The sequence below is a fragment of the Monodon monoceros genome, unplaced genomic scaffold, assembly GCF_005190385.1.
Source record: "Monodon monoceros isolate NGI ecotype Baffin Bay Population unplaced genomic scaffold, NGI_Narwhal_1 Super_Scaffold_22, whole genome shotgun sequence".
NCBI lineage: Eukaryota > Metazoa > Chordata > Mammalia > Artiodactyla > Monodontidae > Monodon > Monodon monoceros.
The window spans coordinates 102,236,094-102,256,680 of NW_021703779.1; the positions used below are offsets into that span (position 1 = coordinate 102,236,094).

General features: G+C 38.4%; 1 pseudogene; it reads right to left on the reverse strand.

Annotated features, from left to right (window-relative positions):
* Positions 1-13,773: 13,773 nt before the first annotated feature.
* On the reverse strand, positions 13,774-19,436 carry LOC114905875 (annotated as a pseudogene).
* Between the last annotated feature and the right edge of the window lie 1,151 nt (positions 19,437-20,587).

Sequence of the window (20,587 nt, forward strand, 5' to 3'; positions counted from 1 at the left end):
GCCATGACTCCTCATGTGGCAGCTGAGCCACAAGTGGACTAGGCAAGAACCCTGATCCCTGCCCTCTCCATGCAGTGGCCACTGCCCTATCAAAGCCAGCAGGCACACGCAGCCCACATGAGGGATATCCATAGAATGCCTGGTTCTGGTAGTCAGGGGAGATTGTGCTTTGGACCACACAGAATGGCTCCTACACAAGACCACTCCTTCAAGTCTGAGGAGGGTAGCTGTTTGGGGCTGTGTGTGTGTGTGTGTGTGTGTGTGTGTGTGTATATAGAAATCTCTCTCTCTCCCTCTCCCTCTATATATATAGAGAGAGAGAGGGAGAGGGAGAGAGAGAGAGAGAGAGAGAAGCAAACTGTGAGTATACAAAGGAATATGTTCCAAACCAAAGAACAAGGCAAATCCCTAGAAAAAGATGTTAATGAATGGAGATAAGCAACCTGCCTGATAAAGATTTCAAAGTGTTGGTCATAAAAGTACTAACTAATATCAGGAGAAAAATGGAAGAACACAGCAAGAACTTCAACAAAGAGATGAAAAATATAAGTACCGAACAGAATCATAACTGAACTTAAAAATACACTAGAGGGGTTCAACAGCAGAATGGATGAAATGGAAGCACCAATCAATGAGCTGGAAGACAAAGCACTGGAAAACACCCAGATAAAGCAGCAAAATGAAAAAAAAGAGTTAAAATAAGTTAGGATATCTTAAGGGTCATCTGGAACGACATCAAAAGGAGTAACATTCACTTTTTAGGGGTCCTGAGGAAGGGAAAGGGCCAGAAAAATTATTGGAAGAAATCATGGCTGAAAACTCCCCTAATCTGGGGAAGGAAAGAGACATACAGGTCCAGGAAGCCCAGAGAGTTCCAAATAAGATGAACCAGGCTTCCCTGGTGGCAAAGTGGTTGAGAGTCCGCCTGCCGATGCAGGGGACACGGGTTCATGCCCCGGTCTGGGAAGATCCCACATGCTGTGGAGCGGCTGGGCCTGTGAGCCATGGCCGCTGAACCTGCGCATCCGGAGCCTGTGCTCCGCAGCGGGAGAGGCCACAACAGTGAGAGGCCCGCGTACCGCAAAAAAAACAAAAAACAAATAAGATGAACCTAAAGAGAAACACACCAAGTCATATTATTATTAAAATGATAAAAGTTAAGGATAAAGAGAGAATATTAAAAGCAGTAAGAGAAAAGCAAGTTATTATGTACAAGGGAAGCCCCATAAGGCTATGAGCAGATTTTTCAGCAGAAACTTTACAAGCCAGGAAGTGACATGACATATTCAAAGTGCTGAAAGGAAAAACATACCAACCAAGAATTCTCTACCTGGCAAAGTTATCATTCAGAATTGTAGGACCATTAAGAGTTTTACAGATAAGCAAAAGCTAAAGGGGTTCATCACCACTAAACCAGCCTTATAAGAAATGTTAAAGGGACTTCTGTAAGCTAAAGAGAAAAGACACTAATTAATAATAAGAAAACATATGAAAATTAAAATCTCACTGGAAAAGATAATAAATGTAGTGGGTTAATCACTTATAAAGCAAGTACAAACGGCAAAAGACAAAAGTCGTAAAATTAATTAAAAATACAATTATTAGATGAAAGAAACATAAAATGTGAAATGTGTCATCAAAAATATAAAACAAGGAAGAGTAAAAATATAAAGCTTCAGAATGCATTCAAATTAAGTTATTACTGACTTAACAGAGATTGTTAAATACATAGGAGTCCATATGTGAGTCCCATGGTAACCACAAAGAAAATGTATAGTAAATACACAAAAGGAAATAGAAAGGAATCTAAACATAACAATAAAGAAAACAGTCAAACCACCAGGGAAGAGAGAAAGAGAAGAAGAAAGGGATGGACAGGAACTACAAAAACAGCCAGAAAACAGTTAACAAAATGGCAATAAGTACATACCTATCAATGATTATTTTAAATGTAAATTGACTAAACTTTCTAATCAAAAGACATAGGGTGGCTGAATGGATTTTTTAAAAATACCCTTTTATAATATATGCTTTTTAGAAGAGACTCATTTCATACCTAAAGATACGCACAGACTGAAAGTGAGGGAATGAAATATATGTTATGCAAATGGAAATGAAAAGAAACCTGTTGTATGGAGCAGCAATACTTATATCAGACAAAATAGACTTTAAAACAAAGACTGTAACAAAAGAGAAGAAGAGCATTACATAATGATAATGGAGTCAATCCAACAAGAGGCTCTAACATTTGTAAACATTTATGTACCTAACATAGGAGCAACTACATATATAAAGCAAATAAAAATAAAGGGAGAAATAGACAGCAATACAACAATAGTAGGGGACTTTAATACCTCACTTACATCAATGAAATAGATCACCCAGACAGAATACCCACAAGGAAACACTGGTCTTAAATGACACATTAGGCCAGACATACTTTATAGATGTACACAGAACATTCCACCAAAAGCAGCAGAATACACATTCTTTTCAAGTGCAAATGGAGTGTTCTCCAAAATAGATTACATATAAGGCCACTGAAGAAGTCCCAATAAATTTAAGATTGAAATAATATCAAGCATCTTTTATGACCACAATGGTGTGAAACTAGAAATTAATTACAAGAAGATAACTAGAAAAATCACAAATACATAGAGAATGAACAACAAGCTATTAGACAACTAATGGGTCAACAAAGAAATCAAAGAGAAAACAAGAAAATACCTGAGGGGCTTCCCTGGTGGTGCAGTGGTTGAGAGTCCACCTGCCGATGCAGGGGACACAGATTCGTGCCCCGGTCTGGGAAGATCCCACATGCTGCGGAGAGGCTGGGCCCGTGAGCCATGGCCGCTGAGCCTGCGCATCCGGAGCCTGTGCTCTGCAACGGGAGAGGCCACAACAGTGAGAGGCCCGTGTACTGCAAAAAAAAAAAAAATTCCTTGAGACAAAAGAAAATGGAAACACAATATTCCAAAATTGATGGGACACAGCAAGACAGTTCTAAAAGGAAAGTTCATAGCAATACAGGCTTATCTCAAGACAATTTTACATCTTTCCTTCCAGTTTGGATGCCTTTTATATTTCTTCTTCTTGCCTAATTGCTGTGGCAAGAATTTCTACTACTATGTTGAGTAAAAGTGGCAAGAGTGGGCATCCTTGTCTTGTTCCTGATTTTAGAGGAAAAGCATTCAGCTTTACTCAAATAAACAATCTAACTTTACATTTCAGGCAACTATAAAAGAAGAACAATGCTCAACATTAGTTGAAGAAAGGAAATAATAAAGATCAGAGTGAAAATAAATGAAATAGAGATGGCAAAAATTAGAAAAGATCGATGAAACTTCTTTGAAAAGATAAACAAAATTGATAAACCTTTAGCCAAACTCATTAAGAAAAAGTGAGAGACTCCAAATAAATAAAATCATAAATGAGAGAGGATGAAATTAGAACTGATACCACATAAATACAAAGGATCATACAAAAAACTATGGGGGCTTCTCTAGTGGCACAGTGGTTGAGAGTCTGCCTGCCAATGCAGGGGACGCGGGTTCGTGCCCCGGCCCGGGAGGATCCCGCGTGCCGTGGAGCGGCTGGGCCCGTGAGCTGTGGCTGCTGAGCCTGTGCGTCCGGAGCCTGTGCTCCGCGGTGGGAGAGGCCACAGCAGTGAGAGGCCCACGTACTGCAAAAAAAAAAAAAAATGAACAATTATATGCCAAGTTAGAGAACCTATAAGAAATGGATAAATTCCTAGAAACATACAGTCTTCTGAAACTGAATCATGAAGAAATATAAAATCTATGTTCATCATAGCATTTTTTACAATAGCCAAGATATGGAAGCAACCTAAGTGTCTCATAGATAAATGAATGAATACAATGGAATATTACTCAATAAAAAAGGATGAAATCTTGCCAATTTGCAACAACATGGATGGACCTAGAGCGTATTATGCTAAGTGAAATATGTCACACAGAGATAGACAAATACCATATGATTTAACTTATATGTGGAAGCTAAAAAAACAAATGGACAAACAAAACAAAACAGAAACAGACTCATAGATACAGAGAACAAACTAGTGGTTACCAGAGGGGAGGGGGAAGGAGGGATGGGCAAAATATGTGAAGGGGGCTAAGAGGTACAAAATTCCAGCTATAAAATAAATGTCATAAGGATGTAATTTATAGCCTAGGGAATATAGTCAATAATATTGTAATAACTCTGTATGGTGACAGATGGTAACTAGACTTATCATGGTATCATTTCATAATTATAAAAATATTGAATCACTGTGCTGAACACCTTAAACTACTATAATATTTTAGGTCAATTATAATTCAATTAAAAATCAGTGCTTACTAGGGAATGGGAGGGAAGGTTTAATAGGTAAAGCATGGGGGATTTTTATGGTGGTGAAATTATTTCATATGATACTTTAATTATGTATATGTCATATTATGTGTATGTCAAAACCTATAGAACTTCATAGCACAAATAGTTAACCTTAGTGTATAGCAATTTAAAAATATATTTAGAAAGTTGGGGGATATCAGCATAAAAGGCACACTGTGACAGATATCTAACTGTATTGTAAGTGTTTGAAACAACCTCACTGAAGAGTTTTGGAGGATAGGCACTGCCCTAAGTAACTTTGGAAATGAGTCTAAAAGAAAAAACAGAGGAAATTCACTCCACTCTAGTTGGTAAAGTTCTTTCCCATGGGGGTACAGGTTAACAATTTTCATACTGCTTTACAATATACTGTCCTTGAATAACTTAATACACGAGTTACATGTGCTGTGAGCCGGTTTTTCACTGTTAGAGTGGGACTTTACATATTGGTAAGAGTAGGAAGCTAGAATGATACATGTGGTAATGGATTAGAGTTGGAGACATCAGTGTGAACTCATGTGCAGCTTAATATACACACAGAAGGCTACATACAGAAACATTTATAGATATGGGTAGATGCACAGGTTAATACACACATATACTTTCTTGCTCTGTCATCTGAGATATCCTAGAAGAAATGGTACCCAAGTAGGAGCAAACACACCTAGTGCCCAGGTGTTGGTTTATAATACCATTCTCCAATAAAAGGAACCAGGGCTTTGTGGAGAAGTAGCTGATCCTAGGACTATTATAAGTAGTACACAAAATGAATCTAGGACATCCTATAGTGTCATAAAGTAAGTAGATTCTCAAAAAGGAAATGCCCACTTTGATGGGAGTATGTCAAAGGGACACAAGAGCCAATTTAAATTGCTCTCAAGGGCCAAAGTTGGAAAATATTTGAGCAACAAAATAGAGTAGTTAGTATAGGGTGTGCATAGTGACTTCCTTACAAAAAGTACAATATGGAAAGAGAAATGAGTCACTGTACAGTAGAGGAGTCTGGCAAAATACCTCTGTCAGTTTATCAAAATCACATCAACAGTGACAAATTGTGTTAATAGTAGGTACCCTTGATATGATGCAATGAAAATGACACTGTACCTCTGTAGTCTTCCTTGCAAGAAGACATGACCACAGTCTAATCATGGGAAACACATCACACAAATTCTAATTGAGGGACATTCTACAAAATACCTGACCAACACTCCTCAAAACTATCAAGGTCTTCAAAAACAAGGAAATTCTGAAAATTTGTCATAGCCAAGAGAAGCCAAACGAGACATGATGACTAAACTTAATGTGGCATCCTGAATAAGGTCCTGAAACAGAAAAAAAGCATTACGTAAATACTGAAGGAATCTGAATAAAGTATGGACTTTAGTTAATAATAATATATTTATATATAATATTAATTAAATACAAGTAATGTAGCTCATTAATTATACAAATGTACCACAATAAGGCAAGTTGTTAATAATAGGGGAAATTGTGTATGGGGTACCTGGTATCTCCTTGTACAATCTTCTCAGTTTTTCTGTAATCTAAAACTGTTCTAAATGTAAAGCCTATTTGAAAATGTGAAGGATGATTAAAACTTACACATTTTCTTCATAATTTACTGAAGCTTAAATATAAAGCAAGTATCCTCATATGTATCCAAGCATAATAAAAGTCACCTGAACTTCAGGCTGGCTTCAGAACTTCACAGAAAAACCCAGTGCCAAAATAAAACTACAATGGAATGGGAAGGTGGAGAGAGCTAAGATATATGACTCAAGAACCTTATACCTTGTAGTGAGGTGGATGGACCTAGAGTCTGTCATACAGGGTGAAGTATGTCAGAAAGAGAAAAACAAATACCATATGCTAACACATATATATGGAATCTAAAAAATAAAAATTGTTCTGAAGAACCTAGGGTCAGGACAGGAATAAAGATGCAGACATAGAGAATGGACTTGAGGACACAGGGAGGGGGAAGGGTAAGCTGGGAGGAAGTGAGAGAGTGGCATGGACATATGTACACTACCAAATGTAAAATAGCTAGTGGGAAGCAGCCGCATAGCACAGGGAGATCAGCTCAGTGCTTTGTGACCACCTAGAGGGGTGGGATAGGGAGGGTGGGAGGGAGACGCAAGAGGGAGGGCATATGGGGATATATGTATACATATCGTTGGTTCACTTTGTTATACAGTAGAAACTAACACACCATTGTAAAGCAGTTATACTCCAATAAAGATGTTAAAAAAAAGAACCTTATACCTAACCAAGCTACTGTTCTGTTATGAAACCTTTGACAAAAGATATTGTCAACGTTAAAAAATTGAGAATTCACAGTACACACAAGCATGTTTTGAAATATTTTCTACAACTAGTCAGTGGATCAAATTTTAAAAGTCGGCTCTTGTAAAGGTGGAGATCTGGGTATGAAAGAACCTGCAGGAATCACTGAGGAAAATAATTATAGATTTAAGGTCAAGTACTGTGTGGATATTGTTATTAAAGGAGAGAACATAAAATTATAGTAATTGGCAATGTAAATGTATAATGCATATAACAAAAATTAAGAGGTTAATAAAGAAAAGATGGAACGTATTTGAAATTGTAATTTCCCTTACCTCTTTTAATTGAAGTATAGCTGATTTGCAATATTGTGTTATTTTCAGGTGTATAGCAAAGTGATTCAGTTATTTTTTCATATTATATTCCATTATAGGTTACTACAAGATATTGAATATAATTCCCTGTGCTATAAAGTAAATCCTTGTTGCTTATCTATTTTATGTATAGTAGTTTGTATCTGTTAATCTCATACTCCTAATTTGTCCCTCCCTCCCTCCCTTCCTCTACCCTTTGTAACCATAAGTTTGTTTTCTATGTCTGTGAGTCCGTTTCTGTTTTGTATATAGATTCATTTGTATTATTTTTAGATTCCACATATGTGATATCATATAGTATTTGTCTCTGACTTACTTCACTAAGTGTAATATTTTCTAGGTTTATCCATGTTGCTGCAAATGGCAATATTTCATTCTGTTTTGTGGCTAATATTCTAGTGTGTGAGTGTGTGTGTGTGTGTGTTTGTGTGTGTGTGTGTGTGTGTGTGTGTGGCACATCTTAAGCCAGTTGTCTATTGATGGGCACCTGGGTTGTTTCCATGTCTTGGCTATTGTAAATAGTGCTGTTATGAACATTGGGGTGCATGTATCTTTTCAAATTAGATTTTCATTTTTCCATATATCCCTTACCTTTCACAGCTAGAGGTTAGTTTTATGACAGTTATTTTGTTTTGTTCACATATGCCTGAAACAGTACCTAAAATAATACATGTTTCATAGTAAGCACTCAATAAATATTTATTGAATGAATAACGGAGAATCAATAAATATCATCTAAAGCTGGCAAATCAATAAATAGAGGTCGACAAGTATTATTTAAATTTTCAAGGATATAGTCCTTTCAGATTATCAGTGGGGAAAAAAAATACAAACCTCAATGCATAAGGAAGTACATTAAGTGTGGTATTACTAGCAAAGATGATTTTAATAGTATTTCAGTGATATACAGAGTATATTACACAATAAAGTTCTAGCATACATCTTTATGCAACAAAATAATTTAGCATTAAAGTACATAAAGAAAAGTCTGAAACAGAAAGAAATAGCCACAGCTGTTCACTGCTCTTCATTCCTAGGTCATGCCCCTTCCCTGCTCCCCACAGCTTTACTGAGATACAATTTGACATATAACTTTGTGTAACTTTAAGGTGTACAATGTATTGATTTGATACACTAATAGATGACAGTATGATTACCACCATAGTGTTAGCTAACATTCTATCATATCACATAATTACCATTTCTTTTCTGTAGCAAGAACATTTAAGATCTATTCTCTTAGTTACTTTCAAGTATATAATACAGTATTGTTGTATCATGTTGTGCATTATATCCCCAGAACTTACTCATCTTCTAACTAGAGGTTGGTACCCTTTGACCAACATCTCCCCATTTCCTCCAACCCCCGTCCTCAGCCCCTGGTAACCACCATTCTACTCTCTGTCTATGAGTTAAGCTTTTATAGATTTCACATATAAGGAATATCATACAATATTTGTCTTTCTCTATTTTATTTCACTTAGCATAATGTCCTCAAGGACCATTCATGTTGTCCCATAAGGTACAATTTCCTTCTTTCTCATGGCTGAATTTACATATATATCACAACTTCTTTATCTGTTTATCTGTTGAGAGATACACAGGTTGTTTCCATATCTTGGCCCTTGAACAACACAGGAGTTAATCCACATATAACATAGTGGACCTTCTGTATCTGTGGTTCCTTCACATCCATGGATTCAACCAGCCCTGGACCATGCAGTACTGTAGTATTTACTGTTGAAAAATATCCATGTGTAAGTGGTCCTGTGCAGTTAATGTACACATTGTTCAAGGGCCAACTATATTTACTTATCATCATTGGTGATATATTAGAAGCTTTCCCATTAAAATAAGAAATGAGAAATCTACTTACTAGCACTGTATCAGTTGGATAGGTTTTGGAAATACTAGCCAGGTAATTAGACTAAAATAAATCATACTGGAAAATGAACGATGGAAATAAAATTATCATTATTTATAAATGATAGGATTGTATCTTTTGAAAATGAAAGAGAATCAATTGAAAAATTCTTGGAAACCAGAAAATTCAGTAAGGTGACTGGCCATAAAATTAATACATAAAAGTCAATTATCTCTTCTATAAATAAATAAAAAGTAGTTTGAAAAGATTATGGAAGGAAGCATCTCACAGTAGCACAACATCAACAAAGTCTATGTATATATTTAACATGGAATGTCCATGACTGATAAGAAAAATGATAAAACCTTACTACATTACATGAAAAAGCTACTTTGTTCTTGTCTAAAAAGATGGTCTATTCCAAATATTTAGTCTTTTTAATTTTTAAATCTAATATCCTATTAACATATTAGTAAGATTTTTCATTTTTCACTGTGTTTTACTCATGGCAAAATGAGTCTAAAATTATCTTGAAAAATAAATGTGAAAATAATGAGGATAGAAAAGAGGAGCAATGAGGCAAGATGAACTCTATTATATATCAGTTAGGTTATATTCAAAGAACAGGTCAAACAACAGAAAAGAATAGAGAAGCCAGAAACAGATCCATGGGGATTCAGTGTATTCTAAATAAGTAGGAAAACATGGATTATTCAATAAATTTTGTTGGGACAATTGACTGACTAGCTATTTGGGAAAAAATAATGAATCTCTTTGTAGCAGAATATACTGTAATTCTTGATGTATCTAATATAGCTTTTATTTTTGAGATAGAAATTCAAGTCCAAAATGCTTAAGACCCTAAATTAAATTATTCTTCTCTTGCTAGTTAAAAGTTCAAATTAAAATTGTCTCCAATTTTTTACCCTTTAAATCTCAGAGAGCACATCAGTACCTGGGTAGAGTTAGCATTCCTTTGGCAGCTTCAACCTGGGCCCTCAGTGGAATGAATGTAATTCCTTCAGATCCTCACTTCCTTCATTGCCAAGTCTTTCATGAGCTTTGATTTTTAAATAATTCCAAGAGTTCACACGATTATCAGAGTGCCAACCACAAATGTGCCAAATTAATTTTTTTAAAAAGCCCGTCCTGTGTTCACGTTTAAGGTAACTATCAGTATGTATGTTCCTATTACCACTTTCTTAATTGTTATGGATTTGTTTTTCTACGTCCTTTTCTTCTCTTGTGTTTCCCTCTTAGAAAAGTTCCTTTCGCATTTGTTGTAGAACTGGTTTGGTGGTGCTGAATTCTCTTAGCTTTTGCTTGTCTATAAAGCTTTTGATTTCTCCATCGAATCTGAATGAGATCCTTGCCAGGTAGAGTAATCTTGGTTGTAGGCTCTTCCCTTTCATCACTTTAAATATATTGTGCCACTCCCTTCTGGCTTGTAGAGATTCAGCTGAGAAATCAGCTGTTAACCTTATGGGAGTTTCCTTGTATGTTATTTGTTGGTTTTCCTTTGTTGCTTTTAATAATTTTTCTTTGTCTTTAATTTTTGTCAATTTGATTACTATGTGTCTCGGCTTGTTTTTTCTTGGGTTTATCCTGCCTGGGACTATGTGAGCTTCTTGAACCTGGGTGGCTATTTCCTTTCCCATGTTAGGGAAGTTTTCAGTTATAATCTCTTCAAATATCTCATGTCCTCTCTCTCTCTCTTCTCCTTCTGGGACCCCTATAATGCAAATGTTGGTGCGTTTAATGTTGTCCCAGAGGTCTCTTAGGCTATCTTCATTTCGTTTCATTCTTTTTTCTTTATTCTGTTCCGTGGCAGTGAACTCCACCATTCTGTCTTCCAGGTCACCTATCTGTTCTTCTGCCTCAGTTACTCTGCTATTGATTCCTTCTAGTGTATTTTTCATTTCAGTTATTGTATTTTTCATCTCTGTTTGTTTGTTCTTTAATTCTTCTAGGTCTTTGTTAAACACTTCTTGCATCTTCTCTATCTTTGCCTCCATTCCTTTTCCGAGGTTCTGGATCATCTTCACTATCATTATTCTGAATTCTTTTCTGGAAGGTTGCCTATCTCCACTTCATTTAATTGTTTTTCTGGGGTTCTATCTTGTTCCGTCATCTTGTACATAGTCCTCTGCCTTTTCATTTTGTCTGTCTTTCTGTGAATGTGGTTTTTGTTCCACAGGCTGCAGGATTGTAGTTCTTCTTGCTTCTGCTGTCTGCCCTCAGGACATGATACATCTTCAGTGGAGTCAATCACCATTTGTTGTGTGACATTCTAGGGCAATTTTCAGAAGCCCAGAAGTAGTCAATGAGAAAACAGACATGTTGACTAAGGCTCTTAGAACTAATCCATCTAGGCAGATACTATAGGAGGAAAAAGAAATTCAAGTTGCTGGTGAGAGTGCTCTTTAAGAAGCTTATCATAAGTATTTAGGTAATATAGGGAGTTATGGGAAGGAGGGGTAACAAAAGATTGAAATTTTGATGAAATAAAAAACTAGGCTATTTAAGGTACAAGAGTAGGAGAGGCTAAATGGTAGAAGTATGTGATGAGAGAGAAATTTCATTGTTAACTATTATAGAGGTGAAATAGTTACAGGTGATGACAATTTCTAGTGATTTTCATTGTTAGTGAATTGCAGAAATAGAATGTGGAAGATGGTCAAGGAAGTATAAGGGAGTCATGGACATGCCTTCTATTTTTCAGTTGAAATGTCATAGGGTTACTGTAGTAATGAAGAAATGTATAACTGTAAAACTGATGCCAACATGTTCAAAGACTGTGGGAGAATGACTTGAAAATGAAATTGGACAGGAAGAGGGTAGTTTAATAGGCTTCAAAGGAGTATGAGATATTGAACAAAGGTCTGAAAAATAGTAAAGGGGAATCAAGGGTATTCCAACCCATTTCCTGGACCTTAGTATATGTCCACTCTGGGAGGATGAGGATATATCAGTTGATAGGGTTATATGGGAATCATTCTCCATGAAGGAGAACCAGGTTCCAGTCAAGGAAAAAAAAGTGATGGATAGAGAAAGTAGTCTAGAAAAAAATTGAATATATAAACATGCCTCTTTAAAACAGAATTAGGTTAGAGGTTGGGGGTGTGACATTACTTTATTAGTATAGTTAGAAGTCCTATATATGCCTTAAATTACATTTATTTTGAAGAACATACTAGTTCACTAAATAAGAGGCTTTTCTCCTCAAATTAGTCCAATTTATTGAGACCCCAAGGCACTGATCTTTCCTGTCATTCATTTAGTAGCCATGTAGTATAACACAACAAATTAAATTGACTGAAGCTTGAATCCAATTTTCTCACCAATAGATTTGGAAATAAGAAACTCATCCAACTCCAATTAAAACTCATTCAGATCACATGGCTTCAACATGAGTTGGAATCATACATTCTTAAATTCTATTAATCACCTTCATTATGTAACATATTATTCAGCACCTGTAAACTTAGGCACCTTAGATATAATTAGCAAAATGTACAATTTGGATCCAATTTTCTTCTTTTTCTTTAAAGGAGGTAATAGAAGCAAAAAAACTATGAAATACACAATAGATTTAGGCTAACATATAACATCATCATTAGTATTAGTATTTTTCTTATCAAATAATGTAAAGTAAAAGACTATTGAACTGTATGTCAATATGTCTGGCTTATACCCCCTCCCACCTTGTCTTCTTTGGGCCTGTCCCTTCACCTATATAGAGTTTAGCTTTCTCATCTATCAAATATAGAGGATAATCTAAATCATCTCTAAATGACTTTCCAGCTTGAAATTGCACTGGCTCCTCTCACTTTGCTCTTCTTTTTGCTCAAATATAAGGAAAAACACAGAGCAGCCATTGTATTACTCAGGGTTCTCCAGAAAAACAGGACCAATAATAGTTTATATATATATTAAATATATAATTTTATATATTACATATTATATTTTATATCATATATTTGCCTATCATAATTTTTCATATTTATATATTTTCTATATATAAATATGTGTATATATTTATGATATAAAATGCAAATATATATATAAAATGATATTTATTATAAGGAATTGGTTCATGAGACTGTGGAGGCTGAGAAAAGTCTCACAATCTGCTGTCTGCAAGCCAGAGTCCCAGGAAAGTGAGTGCTGTAAATTCCAATCCTAGTCCTAAGGGTTGAAAACCAGCAGTGCTGATGATATAAATCCCAGTCCAAGGGCAGGAAAAGACTGATATCTCAGCTCATGCAGTCAGTCAGGATGAGAGAATTCAACCTTCCTCTGCCTTTTTGTTCTATTCAGGCCCTCAGTGGATTGGATAATGCCCACCTACATTGGGGAGGGCAATGTGCTTTACTCTGTTCCCCAATTCAAATCCTAATCTCTTCCAAAAACACCCTATAGGCATACCTAGAAACAGTATTTAACCAGATATGTGAGTATCCCTTTGCTCAGTCAAGTTGACACAAAAAGTTAGCCATCACAGTTCTATCCCTTGTCAACTTGGCATTCATGCACACCTCCTTAAACCATACTTAATCTCCATATAAGTAACAAGGTCATAACTCTAACATTATACAACTCTCCTGCATACAATAAAAAATGCACTAACCGCTTCCCCAGAATAGGAGGTAAAGTCCTTGAGTGATGTTTACTCTTCTCTTCAATATCCCATAACTTAAATATTGTGATGTAAAATTAACAATACTATGATATAAAGTTAATGATACCTTATGTTACATGATAAAGGAGGAAGAAAGAAAACAAGGATATTTGATACACACACACACAAATATATCCATAACAAAATAAAATAAGGAAGAATACTCATTACAATTACAGTCCTTGTTTCTGTAACTGGTCTCATGATCATAGCTGGTATTTATAACTACCTTTTCCACTACTCATTCTATGTTCCCTTTGTCTTCAGGAAGAACTTCAGCTGATTATGGTTCTTTACCTGTTGTGGTGACCCAAACCCTTATTCCTGAAAGGTCTGGGATGTTAGTGGTCTATCCCAGTGGATGTTAGTGCCTGGATTGAGTTGTAGTTTTCCACTGACCTTAATCACAAGGCATGGTGATATTAAGAGATACCCTAAGGGATCTTATGTGTTCCACACATTCTTCTTTACCTCTATTGTGGAGTAGTAATCCAGTTTCCCCTTGGTAGTTGAGATCCATCACCCAAGCCAGCACAGTAACTCCCTTCTTTGCCTGTTGATTCAGAGGCATGAGGAGCCCAAAGTGGCTGTGTGACAGCCTTAACTTCCAGTTTAATAGAATCATTGTTGTGTCTCCTGGTGGAAGGATTTTTCCCTCTATAACTAAGACCTCTAGGCCAGCAGAGCAAAGGGTCACAAAAACAGGAAGCAAAAATATTGCTAATGGGTCACTAGGGGTAATAGTGAGTGACGCCATTCCCATTTCTACCCCTTGATTCCTGGACCCATTAATCCTGTCAGAGAAACAGCACAACATACCGACCATTCATTCAGAGCATATACAGCCTTCTGGAGAACCTTGTCCCAGCCCTCCGAGGTATTGCAACCTAGCTGGCACTGTAACTGAATCTTCAAAAGGTCATTCCACGATTCTGTCAAGCCAGCTGCTTTGGATCATGGGGAACATGATAAGACCATTGAATTCCATGAATATGGGCCTGTTGCCACACTTCTTTTGCTATGAAGTGAGTTCCTTGATCAGAAGCAATGCTGTGCAGAATACGATGACAGTGGATAAGGCATTCTGTAAATCCATGGATGGTAGTTTTGGCAGAAGTATTGTTGGCAAGGAAGGAAAATCTCCATATTCAGAGTATCTCTGCCAGTAAGAACAAAATGCTGTCCGTTCCATGATGGAAGCACTGCAGTGTAATCAGCCTGCCACCAGATAGCTAGCTAATCACCCTGGGAAATGGTGCCATATCAGGAACTCAGTGTTGGTCTCTGTTGCAGGCAGATTGGACACTCACTGGTGGCCATAGCCAGGTTATCCTTGGTGAGTGAAAGTGCATGTTGCTGAGCCTATGTATAATCTTAATCCTTTCCACCTTGGACACTTAATTCATGAGGCCATTGGACAATGGCAGGGGTGATTGAGGAGAGAGGCTGACTGGCATGTACAGAATGGGTCATCCTATCCACTTGATTATTAAAATTCTTCTCTGCTGAGGTCAGCCTTTTGTGAGCATTCACATTGGACAAAAGTCTCATCACATGTTTTGTCTATTCAGAGGGGTTTGTCCATATACCTCTTCCCCAAATTTCTTTGTTATCAATTTTCCAGTCTTCTCCCAAGTTCCTGAACATCCAGTGTAACCATTGGCCACAACCCATGAATTGGTATATAATTCCATATTTGGCCATTTCTCTTTCCAAGCAAAGTGTAAAACCAGGTGGTCTTCTTGAAGTTCCACCCACTGGGAGGATTTACCTTCACCACTGTCCTTTAGGGATGTCCCAGAAAGAGGCTGTAGTGCTATAGCTGCCCACTTTGGATGGTGCCTGTATATCCTATAGAACCACCTGTAAACCTGAGACTTCACTTTCTCTGTCAGCAAATCATAGGAAACTCCATAGATGTGGGCTGGGAGAGACAAGGCAGTGTGGCAGGAGTGGGGACCATGGGCATTTGGATACTTCTTCATGTAACCTACTTGTGTCTTCATGGCCTGCTTGGGCTTGATTGTGTACATACCACTTCTATTTGATGATAGAGTACTGCTGTGCACACCCAACTTTATAGCTTTGTGAGTCAGATAACATGGAATTCGTGATGGGTAGCTCAGGTTGCATGGTAACTTGATGGCGCATAGTTAAGTGTTCAGTCTTACTAAGGCCCAGTGGCAGGCCAAGAGCTGTTTCTCAAAAGGAAAGTAATTATCTGCTGAGGGTGGCAGGGCTTTGCTCCAAAATCCTAAGGGCTGATGCTTTACATATAGGGGCCTGTCAAAGGCTCCAGATAGCATCCTTACCTGCCATTGATACTTCAAGTACCATTGGATTGGCAGGATCATATGGCCCAAGTGGCAGAGCAGCTTGCACGACAACCTGGACCTGTTACAGAGCCTTCTCTTGTTCTGGGCCCCACTTAAAAAATAGCAGCTTTTCAGGTTATGTGGTAAATGGTCCAGAGCAACACACCCAAATGAAGAATATGTTGCCTCCAAAATCCAAAGCAGCCTAGTAGGTGTTGTGCCTCCTTTTTGGTTTTAGGAAGAGCCAGATACAACAACTTATCCTTCATCTTAGAAAGGATATCTCAACATGCCCCATGCCACTGGACCCCTAAAAATTTCACTGAGGTAGAAAGCCTCTGAAATTTTTTTATGATTTACTCTTACACCCAAATATCTTACAAATAAGTCTAGAGTAGTTGTTACTTCTCACTCAGTAGGTCTAATCAACAAAATATCACTAATGGAATGGACCAGTATGATATCTTTTGGAAGGGAAAGATGATCAAGATCTCTACAGACTAAATTATGACATAGGGTTGGAGAGTTGATATACCCCTGAGGTAGGATAGTGACAGTGTACTGCTGGCCTTTACAGCTGAAGGGAAGCTGCTTCTGGTGAGTCTTATTGATAGGGATGGAGAAAACCGGATCAATAGCTATATACCAGGTACCAGGGAATGTGTTAATTTGCTCAGGCAATGAAACCATATCTGGTACAGAATCTGAAATTGAAGTCCCCATCTGGTTAAGCTTATGATAATCCACTGTCATTTTTCAAGATTGATCTGTCTTCTGCATAGGACAAATAGGTGAGTTGAATGGAGATATGGTGGGAACCACCACCTTCAAGTCCCCAGTGCTGTCACTAATCTTTTAGATCCCTCTAGGAATTTTTTTTCTACTATTTTCCTTGGTAGGGACAGTCTAGTGGCTTCCACTTGATTTCTACTACCATAATAGCCCTCACTCCACAGTTCAAGGAACCATTGTGGGGATTCTGTCAGCTTCTAAGTATATATATTACAATTATGGATTCCAGAACTGGGGAAATAACCATAAGATGGTTCAGGGACCCACTGGGCCCATTGTGAGATGGACCTAAGCTAAAACTCCATTGATCACCTGACCTCCATAAACACCTACTCTGGTGGAACATAGTGACATTTTATGTCTTCTGGAATTAGTTCAGAGTCAGTAGTCCAGTAGTCCCTGAAAGGTCTGATTATTTCCTTTTCCCTAATTCACAGTTACCCTGCTAAAAGGGGTAGGTCCCTTTGGGGAAGGCTGGGGAAAAGATTAGCAGTATACATTTTTTGATAGTGTATCAGAGTCCTTCTTCATTGGGACCCAGACTCCCCTCCATTCATGGGGGTTTCTGGGCCTATAAACTCTCTCAAGTCTAGGAATTGATTGAGGGGCTGTGACTCTGTTTTTGTCATTCAGTTTAGACTTTTTCCACTTGACCTAGAACTTTTCTGCTTATACAGATCAAGTAAGAATTTACTAGGCTTCCTATTTCTTTTACTTCTAGGAATAGCACGATTAGCCAACTTCATAGGTCTGTATGACTCAGACTATTCTGATTGCTGCTTTGACTCTGCTGTCCATTATGGTAACCATGCCCTCCTTGCCTGTGGCTGTTGAATGCCACCACTTTACCCCTGCCAGCTGCGATCCAATTACTCCCATTGCATTTAGGTTCCCCAATTCAGTGGCTGCAGTTCCCACTGTAAGTTTTGGCCTATAGAGAAGAGCAGTCACAGAGCTCTTCTCATCTTCTGAGGGATGCTCAGGCTTCCCTCATAAGTTTGCTTCTGGCAGCATTGGTTAAAGGTATGTCTTCTGGACCCTCCAGAAGTAGATCTTAAATAATTAATCCATTCTAACATTCCAATGTTAGATCTTAACTAATTAAGATGAAACTGGGTACCCTGATGAAACTGGGTACACTGAGCCTGTAAATCCTGATGAGTCTTCTTTGCCAGTGAAAGAGATCTCCCCACTCTCAGTGGATGTGGTCTATAGATCTTAAATAGTTAATCCATTCTAACATTCCAATCTCCCTAAGCCTTTGAATCCCTTTTTCTATTTTAAACCAAGGTAGGTCCAACATTTTCACTTCCCTCACTGTGGGCCATCTCTTCATCCATGTTTCAGCCAACCATCCAAACCTTTAGAGCCCTTTCTAACTTCCCAATCTGGAAGATTAAATGTAAAATTTCTTCTTAATGAGCTCACGTGAATAAATTCAGCCTGATCCAACTTTATGTTCCTTCCACCGTTATTGAAGCCGAATCCAGCCTCTATACCCTGACACCAAATTAAATTTTGGAGACAGAGTTTTGGATGAAGTAGAAAATAATAGCTTTATTGCTTTGCCAGGCAAAGGGGGTCACAGCAGGCTAATGCCCTCAAAACGGTGTGTCCCAACCCCGGGGTGGGAGGGGTGGTTTGTGAGGAGTTTTATAGTCAGGGGGCTGGATTGCTGATAAGGACCAGGGTGTGTGCAGGGCCCGCATTCCTTCAATCCAGAGATCATCTGGTGTCAGGTGATGATGGGCGAACTGTGACCTTCTCTGGAATGAAAAGTGCTTCATCAAGTAGTTAACATCTTCCATTTGGTGGGGGTTTTAGTTCTGCAGAAGAACTCAAAGATATTGTTATGTGTATCCCTTGAGGGGGAACCAGACCCTGCCCCAAGGCTGTGCTATTGTTTCTTGACTGCTCCTCCCTTGTCTCTGCATCCCCTCCCTTCCCTGATTAGCAACTGTTTGAACCTGCCCTTTGGAATCCAGGGAAGAGGACACAGAAAGGCTTTTGTGCCCAGGAGCCCCACAGCATCCTGCTCGGTTTCATTATCTCATACCCTCTGTATCCATCCCCACACATTTCCCTGGGTTTTGTTTGTATGAATCAGAAAACTCAAGTAGTTCTGTTGGAGTGTATTGTACCTCCTCATGGGTGACACTTTGTACCTGAGCTTTAGGGGCCTCCTGAGACTTGAGTATAGTTGTAGGTCTAGAAGCAAAGAAGGATGGTGGGGGTGGGTTCTGAGGAGAATCAGCATTGTTTTATGTGACAACTGCCTCAGGGAAAGCCATTACACTTTCTTCAGGCGGTACAGGGTTAATTCCCTCAGACAGGAGTGGAAAGGCCAATAAGACTGGGGGTAGAGAGGCTGAACCACTGGGGGTAGGGATGCTGCTGCCCCTGGGGGTGGAGAGGCTGCTTCTGCTGGGGGTTGGGAAGCTACTTCTGCTGCGGTGGGGAGACCACATCCACTGAGAGCGGGGAGATCTCTTTCACTGGCAAAGAAGACTCATCAGGATTTAGAGGCTCAGGGTCCCAGTTTCATCAGGGTCTTCTCACATGTCCCCATCCCAACTTACAGGAGCCCATTCTTTCTCAATGACTGCCCTCAATTTAACAATAGATACCCTAAGAGGCTGAGAGTTCAACTTGAGTTGTAATTCAGCCAGTTTCCTTATGAGATTCTGCATTTGATTTTCAGCAGACTCAGCCCTGTTGGCTGTAGGCATTAAGCCTCTCCTTCAGGGCATGCATAGAAACTTTAGGTCATTTATGTGACACTTGAGCTAGGAATATGAATCCCGGAGCTCATCCTTTTCTTTCACCGTTTTGTCCAGTGACATTAGGAGCAACTGGCCAATCGCATTATGTTTGTTAGTTTTCCAAAAATGTTTGAAAGTATCATATACACAGTCACCCAGCTCCTTCCTTCTTTCTTTCTTTCTTTCTTTCTTTCTTTCTTTTTCCCTTCCCTCCCCTCCCCTCCCCTTCCCTTCCCTTATTTTTTTTGCGGTACACAGGCCTCTCACTGTTGTGGCCTCTCCCGTTGCAGAGCAGGACACACAGGCTCAGCGGCCATGGCTCACAGGCCTAGCCGGTCCGTGGCATGTGGGATCTTCCCGGACCGGGGCAGGAACCCACGTCCCCTGCATCGGGAGGTGGACTCCCAACCACTGCGCCACCAGGGAAGCCCCGTTGCTTCTTATAAATGGCTGATTGGCAGTATCCAATGCAGATATTTTGCATATCCCTATTGCCACATTATGCCATGCATTATCAGTGCTCTCTTTACTACTGAAAATAATCATTAGAGGCTTTAAGTCTAATCAGATTAGAGATCTACTTTTAGAAATCCCAGAACCTATTCAGAAAACTCATTCTTAAAATTCTGTTCCTATAGAACCACTCTTGGTACCAAAAATCTGTATTAGCCAGGGTGTTCTAGAGGAAGGATGTGTGTGTGTGTGTGTGTGTGTGTGTGTGTGTGTGTGTGTGTATGTATGTATTCAGATATGTGGGCATCCCTTGGTCCATTCAAGTTGACACATAAAATTAACCATGACAGCCAAGCACGAATATATCAGAAGAATTACTCTTAATCCTTTATTTTAAAAGCATTTATCTCTTTAATTGAAAAGGACTATCAGTTTCAAAGGCTCTTAGATTTTGATTATGTGAAGCCAAATCTATGGATATAAATGGAATTTGTGATTTGAATTGTGTTGTTTTGTCTTCATGTGTGATATCATGTAGCTATGATCTTTATCATATTTCTGGAAATGTAATCCATACTCAGGAGTCTTGTAATAAAATACATTTTTTGGTGCAACCAGATGAGAAACTTCTTTTAGGGTATTTTAGCAATAAAATAGTGATGCTT